General features: G+C 31.8%; 4 non-coding genes across 4 annotated transcripts; all 4 read left to right on the forward strand.

Annotated features, from left to right (window-relative positions):
- Positions 1–72: 72 nt before the first annotated feature.
- LOC112274600 (small nucleolar RNA U3) lies at positions 73–302 on the forward strand. The gene has a single exon (XR_002967472.1). It is a non-coding gene; the product is annotated as a small nucleolar RNA U3 (small nucleolar RNA).
- Positions 303–441: 139 nt separating this feature from the next.
- Positions 442–523, forward strand: TRNAS-GCU (transfer RNA serine (anticodon GCU)). Its single transcript has one exon. It is a non-coding gene; the product is annotated as a tRNA-Ser (tRNA).
- A 13,541-nt stretch (positions 524–14,064) lies between these two features.
- Positions 14,065–14,294, forward strand: LOC112274601 (small nucleolar RNA U3). The gene has a single exon (XR_002967473.1). It is a non-coding gene; the product is annotated as a small nucleolar RNA U3 (small nucleolar RNA).
- Positions 14,295–14,433: 139 nt separating this feature from the next.
- TRNAS-GCU (transfer RNA serine (anticodon GCU)) lies at positions 14,434–14,515 on the forward strand. Its single transcript has one exon. It is a non-coding gene; the product is annotated as a tRNA-Ser (tRNA).
- The last annotated feature ends 1,056 nt before the right edge of the window (positions 14,516–15,571 follow it).

Raw genomic sequence — 15,571 nt, forward strand, 5'->3', positions numbered from 1 at the left:
GGAGTTGCACCATCGCGGTTGCGGGTGGAGGGGAAGGCGGGTATATGGGGGTGGGGGTGGGGAGGGGCTGGCACGACTATACTTGAACAGGATCTGTTCTATAGTGCGTACATCTGATCTGTGTTCTCCAACACAGACAAGACCTTCAACCCGGACGATGATTCAGGGCTCTCCGGCCTGAGCGCGATTGCCGCGGCTGGTGCCAGTGGCCCCCTTGCGGGGGCCGGAGCCAGCCTGCCAGATGAACGTCCCGCCTCCTCATTCCTGGGGGCGGTGATGGACGGAGAGCGTTCTGACGGGCACCGACTGTGACTCCGCGAGGAGTTTAGTTTTGTTTTCTTGTTGTTGTTGATGTTGTTCTTTCTGGCGCCGGTTTTGTGCGGCTGCCCGGTTGGTTGGAAGATGCGCGCGTGGCGAGCCCCCTGGCTTGGCATGTGCGTAGTCGCTTTGGCCGAGTGGTTAAGGCGTGTGCCTGCTAAGTACATGGGGTTTCCCCGCAAGAGTTCGAATCTCTTAGGCGACGGTTACATCAGAGAATTCATCGCAGCGACTGTGCCTTCCCCTTTTGCGCCGTTGTCCCTGTCCTCGACCCACCCGCTGCCTGAACTTCACCTGTTTTTTCCTCTCCCCCCTTCCCTTCTTATTAGTTTCTGTATGCTGTGCTGTTTCTGTGCCCCCACCCCATTGCCATCCCCGCCACCTTATGCTGCAATCCCCCACCACTCACCCTCTCATTTGTTTTCCCATCCATCAAGTCATGCACTTACTTACTTACTTACTTGGTTGTTTGTGAAGTCTCATCAATTGTTATGGATCAACAACCTCTTTTTTCTTCTTTCTTCTTGCATGCATGCTTGGATTTGATGATGGATCACAAAAATGTAGCATGTGTAAGAAACATACTAAATTGACAACCACATCATAAGATTATTAGCAAATTGCATGAATCCAATTCAATCCATGTTATCTATCTATCCATCTATCTACATACTTGTATGCACTTACATATTCCTCCAAAATTGCACCCACACTCAATCAAACAATGATACATAGCATGCACTAGCATTAATTACATTTTGTTGTAAACTGGTTCAATCATGGCCATTGAATCCTCTAGAAATTATCAATATCAACACCATTGGTGGCTCAAATGGACAATTTGATTCTAAAGCCTTTCAATGCTTTAGATTGCATACAATATAATTATCTAGGATTTCATAAAAACACATCATTGATCAAATGGTACATAATTGCTAAAGCATTTCCAAGTCTATAATCCACAATAGTACATTCGAAATAGCTATATTTCCTCCAAAATACAATCTTTTGTTTTTTTCTTCTATTAAGTACATGTTTGGTTATCATATCTTTTAAATCTAATACAAGTTAATATTAAGGATAAGTGCTTTATTTATTATTTAGATGAAATTTGTATCCTCTTTAAAAATATGGATGAATAAAATTTATGTATATATATATATATATATATACATATAAATATTTTTGTTTTGTTAGGATTAAAAGATCTAAGTTTAAATGCTTGGATGGAAAATCTAATATGTTATATTTATCACAAATATGTTTTAGTCTTTATATTTGTAAATGATGGTTTATAAGTGGATACTAGAAGAACACATTCTATTTATAGATTATAAAACTCTAATTTCCATGTAGGATGCTTTATCCTATTTGAAGTTTGTAAATTATTGGCAAATATACATTGAAAACTTCACTCAACTTGCTATTTTACTTGCATAAGTAACTTCCAACAACAAATAAGAATAGAGTATAAATATAGAGGTAGTTTTTTAAGAATTGAAAGTAGTTTTGTCTTTAGCTTGTACTTTATATTGTTTGATTTTTTTTCAAGTTGTGTTTTTACAAAAACTTTGTATGAGAGGCAATTTTATCACAATTAGATATACTTTTTAGACTTCATCATCTTGCTTTTTATGAGAAAAAAAGAAAAAGAATAAAATCAATAATTAAGATTAAATATAAGATTTTCAATAAAGAATTTTTTGCTATTTTTTCTTTATTTATAAAATAAATTAATATCTAAAATTTTATTTTTATTTTCTTAAATGTTTTACAAATTATATAAATCTTAAGTATTTCATGTCAACACATGTCTTAAATTATTAGAAAGCCTATTAAAACATGTTTTATTTTTTAGTTTTTACAAAAATCAAAATTGCTTATTGAATTTGATGTATAGATGTTCCTATCTTCTAATAAAAAAACAAAGTGCTTGATATAATCAACTACAAATTGTCTTTTTAAATCAAAGCAACATTGTTGAATCTTTAAGTCAATGATTCTAAACAATACTACTATTCTTCATGAAGTTTATATCGTTAAGTTCTTATGATTTTATATTTGTGATAGTAGATCATTTTGCCAAGATGGCACATTTTGTACCATATACAAAATCTATTACATGTAAAGAAATAATTAAGCTTTTTCTTGACAATAGCTATCAATATCATAGATTGCTCAAGGATATTATATTGGATAGAGAAACTCAATTTGTATCAAGATTTTAAAGAATTCTTTTCAAGATTCTAAAAGTGGACATAAAGCTATCTTTGGTTTTTTTATCCTCAAACCAATGGACAAACAAAGTGCATAAACCAAGTTTTAGAGTAATAGTTGAGATGTGCCATCAACTACCAAGAAGATGATTGGACAACACTTTCATCATTGATAGAGTTAACATATAATAGTAAGATTCATTCTTTTATGCAATAAACACCTTGCTTTGATAATTATAGTTATCATCCATAACTGAATGCTTTTGACTTTTCAAAAGTTGATAATTTTATGGCAAAAGATTTGGCAAATTATTAATTTGAGCTACATACAATAATGAAGGCATGATTAAAAGAATCTCCAAGATGACCAAAGAAGAATGCAGATGCCTATTCCAAGTACAACTTCAATTCTATGGTGTCAAGGACATGAATCTCAAAGAACCAAAAACTCAATACATTCTTATATAATTAAAAAAAAATAGATATTAACTCAAAACTAATATAATATTGAAACTGGAATTACTATTGTTAAAGATTAGAAAGTCTTAAAACAAGACTTAGGACTAAAAAAGTGTTGATAAGAGTGAAGAAGACTTCACTCCTGCCTCCACATATACAATCTAACTAGAAGCTACATGACAACATTCTATAGGACCTTTGATACATGTCCAATTTACAAGACACGTGTCTTAACTTGCAAGGCAAGTTTTCTATATGTATGCCATATTGTTTGCTTGTATTGCAAGCTATCAATATATGCAATATGTGGCTAATTTATTGGCCAAGTTTCTAACCTATTGTCATGGACATACACATGTAAGCTAATAATTACATGTATAAATAGGTAGAAGTAAGTAAAAATAGGTAAAAGTAAGTTAATTCTATAATATTTATTGTAGAAGCTTCCTAGAAGCTTTATAGACGTTGCTTTGACTTTATAGGTGTCTTTAATTGACTTTTTGGATTAAAAACCTAGTTAACAAGTTGGCCATGTGACACACATGTTGTTAGCTTGAAGATCAAGCTTATTATGTGGCCTAAACATAGAAAAACTTGCCTTGTAAGTCAAGGCATGTATCCTACATAGACAACACATATTGGAGGTTTTATAGAACATCTCCACGTAGCCCTTAGTTAGATAGTATATAAAGAGACAAGAGTGAAGTCTTCTTCACTGTTGTCAACTCTTTTCTTGCTTATAGTCTAGTTTCAAGGGTCTCTAGTTTTCTTATCTTTTGGCAATAGCCATTCTAGTTTCTTTTTTAATATACATATTGAGTTATTTCTATTTTGACATCTTTCTTTGAGAAAAGTCTCACTTATTTATTTGTTTTTATCAAGTGCTTGTCCTTGATACCTATCAATCACATATAGATACGTATAAAGGTGAAATTCTATCTATGAAGCTTCTAAAAAGCTTTTTTATAATATATTATCAAATTAACTTATTTTGACCTATTTATAATATCTATATATTTATTGGAGTAAATATATATATATATATATATATATATATATATTTGTGACATTACCCTCCTTCTAGAAATGAGTTCTATGAGGAGTAGTGATCACATGTTGAGGAAGTCCAAGATGCAACAAATTATATTTGCCACATATTTTGATCTTTTTTTTCTCCAAAGGTAATTGATAGGTCTTCTCAGCCACTAATAATGTCTTATTTCAAGGCAAAAATACCACTCTATTATTTGAACATTGTTGAAACCTTTGTAACTTTCTTCAAACAAAATATTTGCAACACTATTTGGAGTAGGTTTTACTTCCAATAAAATCACCAAACATTGAGAGTCTCTTCCAAGGTTGTGATACCAAACACATTATATCTTGTCATCTATTCAAAAAAAAAAAAAAAAACATGTCATTCTTAAAGGTCTTCATCTTAATTACATTATCTTGGAGGCTATGATAATTACAATGTCTTGTTTGATAAGTTAACAAATGATGGCTCCTAAGTTGAATTTTTCGGTTGTTGGTTCTCTATCTCTTTAGTGCCACAAATATACAAAAATTACAAATAAAGATACAAGGTCAAATGTAATTTTCTTTGAACTACAGTTCTTTTATACTAAAGATTTGATATCCTTTATCTTGATTTTGATAGATGTTGTTGGTGAAAAGTATCAACCTTCTTTGTTGTATTTGCAAGATTTTGGTTGGCTCCCATGTCCATTCTCTAATACCATATCCATGCCAATGAACAAGATATTTTAACCTATGTTCGCACTACCTTGAATCTAAGACTTCTTCAACCTTGTACTCTTGGTTATTATCTACTTTTATAAGAAGAAATGCCATTTGTTGACTTCTTGGTATATCTATTATATTGTATGGCTCAAGAAAAGATACATGCAATATAAAATAGATATTTATAGACCTTGGTAGGTACAATCAATAAACAACTAGATTAATCAATTCATACATAAGAAATGGTCTAAGTGTACAATAATCCAACTAGTTACAAGGGCAAATGGTCTTGATATTATGACAAAGTAATCATACTTTGTTGCCAACATGGAATTGAAGTTGTTCCTTGCAATAATCATCTGTATTAATCTTTTGTCGTTTTTGAACTTCTTTTAGGTATGCCTTTATTGTTGCATGTAGCTTTGACAAATGATTTGCCAAATTTTTTGCCACATGATTATCAACTTTTAAAAGTCAAAAGTATCAAGTCATGGATGATAACCAAAATTGATAAAGAAAGATGTTTGTTGAATAGAAGAATGTATTGTGTTATTATAAGCAAATTCTACCAATGATAAAAGAGTTGTCCAATCATCTTGTTGATAATTGATGATATACCTCAAATATTATTCTAAACTTTGATTTACTTGGTTTGTTTGTCTATTAGTTTGAAGATGAAAAACCAAAGATAGTTTTATGACTACCTTTAGAAACTTGAGAAGAATTGTTCAAAATCTTGATATAAATTGTATCTTCCTATCTAATGTAATATTTCCTATCAACCTATAATAACAATAGATGTTTTTACAAAAATACTTAACTTACTGTCCACCTTTAATAGGTTTTATATATTATACAAAATGTGCCATCTTGATAAAAAAAATCTTTTATTACAAATATATAATCTTACAAATTTGAAACTAGAAGATTTGTGATAAAGTCCATAGAAATAGAAGACCATAATTGTTGTAGAATAGGAAATGGCTCAAGAAGTCTATAAAATTGATGATGAAGAGCTTTTGATCTTAAACAAATGTCACATGATTGAACAAAGTCTTTAATTATCTTTCACCTTTGAAGCCACAAAAAATCTTTAGATATTAGTTCCAAACTCTTGTTGTATCCAAAATATTAGGCTCTTAGAGAGTTGTGACAAGCTTAAAAAATGCATAATTATACTTTGCCTTTTAGAATGTATAATAATTTTTTAAAATAAAATAGATTGTTCTTGAATTCAAACTTAAAAGTATTCTAAGTCTTAGAAGAATTATTCTTAATATCATAAATAAGAAGATCAAAGGACATATTCAATTGAACTTACTTAAAAAATAATTAAATCAAAAATTAATGTTGATTTCATTGTTTAAAGATGGAAATACTTTGGCTTCAAGAAAATTATTCTTTGTTGGTTAAAAGATGCATCTCTTTCTTTAGGAAAAAAATAAGAATTTTTGGAAAGGGCGTCTGACAAACCTTATTGTTTTTCAAATCAGTAAGTAATCTTAAAATCAAATCTTAATAAAAACATGCTTTAATAGGCTTGAAAAGAATTCAAAACACATATCAACATGAAGTACTTGAGGTTCTTGTGATTTGTATACATGGTGATTGGACATTGTTAGTCAAGTTCTTGTTAATGTATTCATTCAATGCAACAACTTTGTTTTGTGATAGGTTATAGATTGGTCTAAATGGTGGTTGAGTTTATTCTTAAAAATCAATATAACAATATTAAATGATGGTCTAAAATTTTTTTTGCATTCTTTTTTTAAAAAACATCTTAATAATCTTGATATTGATTTAGAATGCCACTTGAAATCTTTTTTCTATCAAAATTAGGTGTGGCATATATAACAAAAAGTTGATCCTTCTTTTATAGCATGCATAAAAATTCTTGCATCTACCAATAAAGATTTAGATATAGTGGAATTATGGATTTTTATTTAGCTAATAAAATCTTGGGCTAAACTATAGAAAAAAATAAAGTTATAAGAAATCCAATCTATTGAAGGATTATAGTTTTTTTAGCCATGATAATCCTAAAATAATTGGATTAAAAAGAGATTTAATCACATTAAATATTACTAAGCTATTATGACTATTAGTTGCTACATCTAATGGAACAATTTTATGGATGACATCTCTAAAAGACAACAAACAATCACCTATTACTTTTATATGCACAATTTTGGTTTTTTTGAATAAATGTATTTCTTGTTTTTTGACAAAATCTTTGTCTATAAAACAAGCTAAGGCTCTTGAATCTAATAAGGCTAAGACTTTGTGATTTTTTGATCTTAAAAATATTTCTATGACAAAACAAGGTGAAGGATCTAAGGAGGGGATATGACCTTTACAAGATTTCAATTGTCCAATTCTTATTATAATTGAAAAAATTGGTTTTTTGATACATAATTCTCTTTGGCAACCATGCTCCTCATTTTGTGGTTGTGTTGCTTTTTTGGACAATGTTGAGCAATGTACTTAGGTTCTCCATAATATAAGCACAACCTTTTTTGATAGCATTGAGTCTTTTTATGCTCAGTAAGAGGTTAGAAACATACAATGTTATTTTGCATAGATTTTGATCTTAATTATTAAACTTTTATGAATTTAGAAGTTGTTACCATGACTTGACTTATACCCCTTCAATAAAATCTTTGTTTTTGGAATCTTTCAAAGAATTGATTGTTGCATGCAATGACTTAAGCAATAAATTGCTCCAATGAGTGTGAATGTGCTTTTGGTATCATCAATATTAAATCTTTGATATTATCTTTTAATCCATACAAAAATTGATTGATAAGAGCCTTGACATTCTATTTGATGTTGCAAGCAAGGTTTTAAAATTCAACATCATATGTAGAAGTTTAATGTAATTATTATCATAAAGATAAAAGTTTGATCTCTACTATCTTTTTTTAATCATTTTTTTTTAAATGTGGCCATAATGGCTTTGAAGAATTAATTTAAAACATACAATTGTCATGAATCCTTTTCCATTAAAGGTGCAAACTAAGAAAGAATACTTTCAAAGAGAATTCCATCTATGAATCCAACTTGAATAAATCCATCAAAATATTGAGATATATGTAACTTTAGATAGAGCTTTACTTGTTGTAAAAATCTTCAAAACTTTGATCTTGTTCCATCAAACTTTTCTACCATACTTATTCTTGTTTCCTTCATACTTGTAGTAGCAAGACTTCTTGGATTTAGTTGTGAAATTGATCAACTTGCTTCTTTCAACTGCACAACTTTCTAGCATGGACTTTAAACTTCATTATTAACTTCTTCTATAGGTGTGGGAATACTACCTCCATAATTTGTATTAGAGATACATGCAATTTCTACCTTAAGATTATTAATAAATTCATGAAGATTTGCAATGGTTGCCAATCTATTCTCACTTTTGTTAAGAATAGTATTCATATTTTATTTCATTTTTATTTTTATTTTTTTTATCCACAATTCTAACAAATGTATCAATCAAATTAGAAGAGAATAATCCACAATCCTCTAGTAGTAAATAAAAATTTCTACAAAGAAGGGTAGTCTATTTTCTTTAAGAAAAATAATCATTGTTAAGGAACTAAAATATTAGATTGAAGGTAAGTGGTTCACAACCTTTAAAATATAATAATAGAAGTATGATAGTTTACTCACTTCTAAAAACAAAACAAAACTAATGAGTTGGCATTCTTATTAAACTATCAAGAATGTGAATCTTGAAGAATCAAAAATTTAATTCAATCATGTATAACTTATAAAGAATAGATTTTTAGTCAAAACTAATATAGTATTGAAATTAGATAAAAAGACAAGAAAGTTTTGAAACAAGACTAAGGACTAAAAAGGTATTTAGAAGAATGAAGGAAGCTTCATTCTTGCCTCCATATATACTATCTAACTAGAAGATACCTGGCGGCATTCTATAAGACTTATAACATGTGTTTAATTTATAAAACATGTGTTTTAACTTGCAAGTCAAGTTTCCTATATTTGTGCCACATTATTAGCTTGTACTATAAGCTATCAATACATGCAACACGTGACTAACTTGTTGGCAAAGTTTCTAACTTATCAATCACCTATACACATGTATAAAAGTGAAATTTTATCTATAAAGCTTTTAAAAAGCTATCCTATAAGATATTATCAAATCAACCTATTTTGACATGTTCATAAAATTCAAATAATTATTAGAGTAAATATGTATGTTGAAGATACATGTTCACAATGAAGTATGGTTACTTTGTCACAATATCAAGATTCATTGCCCTTGTGAAAAGTTGGATTACTATAGTCTTAGACCATGTTTTACTTGTAAACAAATCAATTCTATTACTTATCGATTATATCTACCAAAGTCTATGAAGATGCATCTTGTATTCTATGTGTCACTTCTTGAATCATATAAGACAATGAATATCTTAGAAAGTAGAAAAATGCCACCTCTTCATGCAAAAGTGGACAATAATCAAGAATATGAAGTGGAAGAAGTCTTAGATTCAAGGCAGCATTGAAATAGGTTGAAACATCTTGTTTGTTGGTATAGATATGATATTTGGAATAACATACAAAAGCCTATTACAAATCTTGCAAATACAACAAAGAAGATTGATGCTTTTTATCAACAACATCCTTCAAAATCAAGATAAAAAATAACAAGTCTTTGTTATAAAAGAAACAAAGCTACAAAAAAGATAGCATTCTACTTTCTATCCTTGTTTGTAGTCTTTTTGTATTTGTGACAAAAAAAAGATGAAAAATCAACAATCAATAGATTCAACTCAGGAACTTATATTTATTGACTTATTGGACAAGACATTGTGATTGTCATAGTCTTCAAGACAACGCATCAAAAATAGAAATCTTCCAGAACAACATATTTTTCCTTGATTTAATGGCAAGACACAATGCATTTAATATCATGACCTTGAAAGAGACTCTTCATGTTTGGTGATGTTATTGGAGGTTGCATTGATTATTGACAATGTTTTGAATGTTTTATTTGAAAGAAGTTACAAAGGCCTCGACAATAATCAAATAACAAGGAGGTCTTTTTGCCTTGATATGAAACACTATTGATGGCTAAAAAGACCAATCAACCACCTCTAAAGAAAACAAAGATTAGGGTATGTAGCAAATACAATTTGTTGCATCTTAGACTTTTTCAACATATGATGAGTACTTCTTATGGAACTTGTTCTTAAAAAAAACAATAATGTCATGGACATAAAAATTTACCTAAATAAGAAGTGTTAGATAAAAGATAAATGTAAGTAGTTTTAATATTATTTTGTGGCAAAGCTTCTAAAAAGCTTTACAAATGCATATTTGGCTTTACACATGTTTAAAGTTGATTGATAGGTGAAAAACTTGGCCAACAAATCAACCATGTGCCACATATGTGGATTACTTATGGTATAAGCTAACAATGTGGCACACATATAAAAAAATTTGCCTTGTAAGTTAAGACTTGTATCTTACAAATTAAACACGTGTTGGAGGTCTTATAGAATGTTGTCATGTAGCTTTCAATTAGATAGAATATATGGAGGCAAGAGTGAAGCCTTCTTCACTCTTGTCAATGCCTTTTTCATCTTTAGCCTTATTTCAAGACTTTCTAGTCTTCTTGTCTTTGGCAATAGCCATTTCAATTTAATATTATACCATCTTTGAGTGATTATCTAGTCTTTTTGAATGACATAAGAGTGTATTGAACTTTTAGTTCTTTGAGATTTATATCCTTGATAGAAGTTTGTTAATTAAAGGTGGTTTTGGTCTAGCAAGCAAAACCACAAGTGAATGAGTGGTGCTTGTTGTAACATAGTATAATGTTACGATCAACAATTAAATAGCATTTTTATAATTTAATTTGTAATTTTTGTAGTTTGAGCTTAAAGAATAATTTCTAAATATTAACCTTGGATATTATATTAATTAAAAGAAGATTTTTTCAATAAAATTATCTTAATTAAGAATCTATATAATAATAGAAATATAGGCTTTAATTTTATAGTTTAAGTTTTAATTTTGTTATTTTTCTAAAATAAAACTTATTATTAAAAATTTATTAGTTTGTATATAAATCAATCTACAATCTAACAGTTTAAACCTTAGCTAAATTCTACTTTGAGTTTGTTCAAGAATGAGCAATTATTTTTGAAGGTTATAAAATTATGTTACTTTGTTATGAATGCCAATGTAAAATATTAATTCAATATAGTTTAATTTTTCAAAGTTAATGGATTGTATGTAAAATCTATTTAAAAAAGAATTTTATACTAATTATAATATAAAGTTAAAATATATACAAGAAAACTTCAAATAAAACATAAAAATACAAAGATTCGATAATATATGGTAGATACACAATATTGCATAAGTAATCTATTTTTATTTTTATTTCTTATTTATTTTTAATTTAATAACATTATATTAATATAAAGAAATTTGGATGATTCAATACAATATTATTGTAGACTTATAAAGCTTCTAATTATTTATAACTACTAGCCAATTTCTTTTTAATAATTATTTCTTATTTAATCTTTATTTAAATTAACTTAAATATCTAATTTTTAGCTGGATTGGACATTTCTTACCTACATTAGACACTTTTGCTCTCTTGTCTCGATCTGAAGGTGACTTATTGAGAATGTTTGGTTATTAAGTAAGTTAGATATTTCCAATATGCCTTAGACCTCTTGACCTAAATTTGACTATAACTTAGATTTTCTATATTTTAATCAATTACTAAGATAATTTAATCAATTATTAGTTTTTTATTATATATCAAGTAAAAATCTAACAAACTAAATATATAGTATTTGAATATAATTATTTATTTATTTATTTATTTTTTTATTGTTGTTGTTGTTGGTATTATTGTTATTATTATTATTTTCTGTTCTTGATAACAATATAATAGAACATGTTTGATTGCACATTTTAAAAACCTATCACCTCTTTAAATACATGAAAATTCACCAATTCAATCTTAGGTTTGTATTTAAGATGCAAAAACCTCTTTTATCTCTTATTGCATATTTCTCCACAATCTTATTCAATTGTATAAATGCATAATGTTCTAAAATCAACATATTATTGCAACAAAGTAGAAAATGCACACACAAAGAATACATACAATCAATAGAGAAGACAAACAATGTAAGTCATTCACTTCAAAGTTGAAACTCCATCTATTAGAGAGCACAAACAAGAACTTAATTTTACTAGAGAGTATACAAATTGTTGGCATAGTGATGTCTATATGAAGTATAAACAAGATCCTAAAAAAAATGTATTGCTAATCCTAGTGCCTTAACTAAAGAAGCTTTAAATTTGATTCAGACCACCTAAAATCCCACTCCAAATTATAAACTCTCTATGAGTGTTGATAAAAATTAGTAGGCAATGCCTACTAAATCAACTACTTTTAGAGTTATAAATATAAGACACATATCAATACATATGTGTTTTTATTTATAAAAATTAAAAACTACCTTAGAATCCATAGCAAAAACTATAAGTTAAATAACTACCTAACATTTTCATACTACCTACCAACTACAAAAGAAATTGAAAATTAACTTTTACACCAATTACTTGTTCTTTAGCAAAATAGCCTTATCTTTTATCTTTTAGATGCAAGAAATAAAAATCTAGACTCTCTTCATCTTGTAACATCCAATATGTCTTTGAAACTTATATGGACTTGATAACATTAGAACTTAAGACTTTCTCTAGTTTTACCTGTTATCATCTTCAACTTCATCATTGGTTGTAGTTTTTAGTAGAAGATAACTTATGATGATATTATCAAGAATTATCATTTTAGTAACAACTAATTCATTTGAATAGTCAAAAGATTCTAAATGTCCACTAAAATTTAGCATCAAAACTAGCAAATTTGGTCCTCTATCTATGAACAACATCCTTGGCAATGAGTTGGTCTTCAAATGTTGAAGAGCAAATCTAACAATGACAAGAGCAATTCTTATTGGTGCCATGTTCAATATCAAGAATTCTAGATAAAAAAACCATCTCAAAAACTTTCAAAGTTTCAATCTTTCCCAGATTTGCAATATCATTCAGCATGTGCCAAAGAAGAAGCCAATTAAACTGCTTGCAATAGTGTGCCTTCAAGTTGCAAATGACAATGACATTACAAGATGGCATCTTTGAAGTTGTGTATGGAGGAAGATAGAAAAATGTTTTTAATTTTGCAACAGAATATCATTACAAATGTTGTTCAGCAAATCGTTAGCACTGCAATCGCCCACAACAACAATATTTTGGGGTTTACATAATAAGTATACATATGAACATACATAACTGTTGAAAAGAGCAAAGAACAAAAACCAAACCAGAAAAGAAAAAAAGAAAAAAAGAAAAAAAAAAGGAAAGGATAAAAACCAGCAAATTGAACACAGGACATGGTTCGAAGGAAAGGAGCAGAACAAGGGCAGGGACAATACGTGGGATTTTGAATGGCAGGTGGATTGAAGGCTGAGAATGTTTTGGTGAAGGTCGCGGTGGATTTTCCACGCTCAGCACTCTTTGAAGTGGAGTTGGTTCTTGAAGCGTAGCGCGTCGTTGCTCAAATCCCACGCCGAGGCGTTTGCGCTCACAAGTTTGGTTGAAGTCGGTTGCATGTTTGGATTGCTTGGGTGAAGCATGGCTGCCAGAATCGGAGCTGATGGTGTTGTGGGCTTGTGTGCGAGATGCCGCAGGAGTTGGGCTTTGACGCGGGCAATCGACTGTTGAGGAGTCGGAACGGGGCGGCTACAATTGCGATGGGGGAGTATCCACAAGAGCGGTCCCATGCGTGGAAAAGCCGAGATGTAGTGCAGGGCACCCACAACGCCAGCAGCGGAGCAAGTGCGGATGGGTTGGAGCAGAGGGGGTGGTGCGCAATGTGGAGCCAGGAAGGTTGGAGGTGTATAGATTGCGCGGTTGCAATTGTTCGTTTGCACGTGGGAAGGGTGGGGATGTTGCGAAGAGGAGGAAGCGCGTGAAATGGGGCAGGGGTTGGCGGAGGGTGGGGCGTTGGCCGTGGAGCCTTGGGTGGGGAGGAGCGGAAGCGGGAGGGAGTGTGGGCGAGTGGTGGAGTCGGAGCGGTGGCAACGCAGTGAGCGTGAGAGTGAGAGTGAGAGGGATGGGCGAGGCGAGGGAAGCGTGGGGCAGAAGGGGAGGGGGTGGGAGGGAGGGAGGGAGAGAGCAGTGGTGGTGGTTGGAAAGGGCGGGGGGAGTTGCACCATCGCGGTTGCGGGTGGAGGGGAAGGCGGGTATATGGGGGTGGGGGTGGGGAGGGGCTGGCACGACTATACTTGAACAGGATCTGTTCTATAGTGCGTACATCTGATCTGTGTTCTCCAACACAGACAAGACCTTCAACCCGGACGATGATTCAGGGCTCTCCGGCCTGAGCGCGATTGCCGCGGCTGGTGCCAGTGGCCCCCTTGCGGGGGCCGGAGCCAGCCTGCCAGATGAACGTCCCGCCTCCTCATTCCTGGGGGCGGTGATGGACGGAGAGCGTTCTGACGGGCACCGACTGTGACTCCGCGAGGAGTTTAGTTTTGTTTTCTTGTTGTTGTTGATGTTGTTCTTTCTGGCGCCGGTTTTGTGCGGCTGCCCGGTTGGTTGGAAGATGCGCGCGTGGCGAGCCCCCTGGCTTGGCATGTGCGTAGTCGCTTTGGCCGAGTGGTTAAGGCGTGTGCCTGCTAAGTACATGGGGTTTCCCCGCAAGAGTTCGAATCTCTTAGGCGACGGTTACATCAGAGAATTCATCGCAGCGACTGTGCCTTCCCCTTTTGCGCCGTTGTCCCTGTCCTCGACCCACCCGCTGCCTGAACTTCACCTGTTTTTTCCTCTCCCCCCTTCCCTTCTTATTAGTTTCTGTATGCTGTGCTGTTTCTGTGCCCCCACCCCATTGCCATCCCCGCCACCTTATGCTGCAATCCCCCACCACTCACCCTCTCATTTGTTTTCCCATCCATCAAGTCATGCACTTACTTACTTACTTACTTGGTTGTTTGTGAAGTCTCATCAATTGTTATGGATCAACAACCTCTTTTTTCTTCTTTCTTCTTGCATGCATGCTTGGATTTGATGATGGATCACAAAAATGTAGCATGTGTAAGAAACATACTAAATTGACAACCACATCATAAGATTATTAGCAAATTGCATGAATCCAATTCAATCCATGTTATCTATCTATCCATCTATCTACATACTTGTATGCACTTACATATTCCTCCAAAATTGCACCCACACTCAATCAAACAATGATACATAGCATGCACTAGCATTAATTACATTTTGTTGTAAACTGGTTCAATCATGGCCATTGAATCCTCTAGAAATTATCAATATCAACACCATTGGTGGCTCAAATGGACAATTTGATTCTAAAGCCTTTCAATGCTTTAGATTGCATACAATATAATTATCTAGGATTTCATAAAAACACATCATTGATCAAATGGTACATAATTGCTAAAGCATTTCCAAGTCTATAATCCACAATAGTACATTCGAAATAGCTATATTTCCTCCAAAATACAATCTTTTGTTTTTTTCTTCTATTAAGTACATGTTTGGTTATCATATCTTTTAAATCTAATACAAGTTAATATTAAGGATAAGTGCTTTATTTATTATTTAGATGAAATTTGTATCCTCTTTAAAAATATGGATGAATAAAATTTATGTATATATATATATATATATATATATATATACATATAAATATTTTTGTTTTGTTAGGATTAAAAGATCTAAGTTTAAATGCTTGGATGGAAAATCTAATATGTTATATTTAT

This window comes from Physcomitrium patens, chromosome 21 (genome assembly GCF_059467195.1).
Source record: "Physcomitrium patens ecotype Gransden chromosome 21, ASM5946719v1, whole genome shotgun sequence".
Classification (NCBI taxonomy): Eukaryota; Viridiplantae; Streptophyta; class Bryopsida; order Funariales; family Funariaceae; genus Physcomitrium; species Physcomitrium patens.